The following is a 1,868-nucleotide window of genomic DNA, read 5'->3' on the forward strand; positions in this document are numbered from 1 at the left end:
TGTGCTTGACAGTTGGTATTAGGGGTTTGTGCTGATATGCTGTTGGTACAGGGGCAGACTGACCATTTGGCCAGTCAGGCCCCTGCAGGATACAATTCTCATTAGGCACCGCACCAGCTTACATGAATAGCAGATACAAGCTCCCCCTGCACAGCCTGCTGGTAATCAGTAGTTCAAGCATTCCAGGCCATGCTGTAAGTGGTTGTGACTGGCAGGCTATGAAGGCAGACACTGGGACTGTTAGAGGAGCACATCGTGGCGGACAGGAAGGTGTGGAAAGTTTGCGGGGGAAGGGCCCAGTATCCCACAAACATACCAACAGCTTCTCCCAGGGGCCCACCCCTGGATACTGGAGGGAGCCGCAGGATCAAAAGGACTGCAGCCATGAGACTTCCAGAGACTACTGGAAGCAGACCAGCCAGGAAGATAGTCAGAAGCGGTGACTACATTCACTATATTGTAAAATGTAATTTCTAGTCCTTTATACATCTACCTCATGTGAAAAAGTACACCCCCCTTCCCAGCGTGTATATGGAGAGAGCAGAAATAGCAGTAAGAGATGAATAAAAGTATTAAAAGTATGAATAAAAAAGTGTGCACAGGAAGCTAATAATATCATAAGTAACCACAACGACAGCTACTGATGCAACTAATTTAAGCAATATCATCTGTCAATCATTGTGCAAAGGAGCCACATCTGCCTTCAGCATTGGAAACAATTGATATGTAACAGATTTTATTTGAGAACTGATTGTCCATTTTTACAGGCATAAGGAAGTGAAGCTTTGCATCACGATGAGTGGGCAGAAGGCTTACTGTTGGTCCTTTACAACATCCGCTTGTTTAGGGCAACACATAATCAGTATAAGTCAACACACTGCAATTAATTTAAGTTTTAGATAAGACTGGGGGGGAAGGGTTATACCATCTAAGATGTTTTTATAGCTGTCTGTGTTCCCATTGGGGAGATTCTACCTTCTAGTTGTACAAAAGTCAAGACAGAATGGGTAAATCCAAAGATTTTTAGAGTTCCAATGGGCACACCCCCGTTTCAGGTTACAGTTACAACTTAACGCAAGAAAATGCATAAAAACAGCACAATACTTTGTCATGTGAATGGGCCCAGAGGTATTAGGGCAAGTGTTCTGTGAATACATCTACTGCATATGCACTGCTACAATCTATAGCTGGAATGTCCTTTTCACCCAGCACTTGTATAAAATCCAAGCTGGCCTTGTTGGCACGTCTTAAGTTTATAAAACTAGATATCCCAACACCTTCTTTTCCCTGTAAAAATATGTCCCTCAGATTAAAATTGCCTTTCCATTAAAATGTAGAGCGTCAGCACACCATACCTGCATTCTTCCTACCACTATAGAACTACAAGTCTCAGCACACTATACTTTTATCCAATTGACTTGTTGAAATAAATGACACTTTTCACAGTAAATGAAAATTGGCATTTTCAAATGAGCGGCAAAGAATCACTTTATTTTTTTTCACTGCAAAATACAGAAAGGCAATTTTACTTTTAAAATGGTTTCCCCCCCTCTAATAAAAAAAAAGGAAAATTGTAAATAAAAATCACCGGGTGTCCTAGCAACCAATGACATAATGCCTGCCCAGTCCCTGCTGGGCCACCAATAGGGGTACAGCCAGCCCACCAGTAGTGGGCCCAGCAGGTGTTACCTGTGGGTGGCTCATATAGCTCTTGCCATGCCCCCCCAATAAGAATTCTTTACTGCATCTTGCAGCACCAAGAAAAATTGTTCACTGGGCAGCTGTCCTGCTTTCAGGCAGCAGCTTAACCCTGCCTGCTGCCACTCAGCCAGAGCAGCAATATGACTGGACTTTGGTGCCTGTTCTCT

The sequence above is a fragment of the Nanorana parkeri genome, unplaced genomic scaffold, assembly GCF_000935625.1.
Source record: "Nanorana parkeri isolate BGI_ZX_2015 unplaced genomic scaffold, ASM93562v1 scaffold34, whole genome shotgun sequence".
Lineage (NCBI taxonomy): Eukaryota > Metazoa > Chordata > Amphibia > Anura > Dicroglossidae > Nanorana > Nanorana parkeri.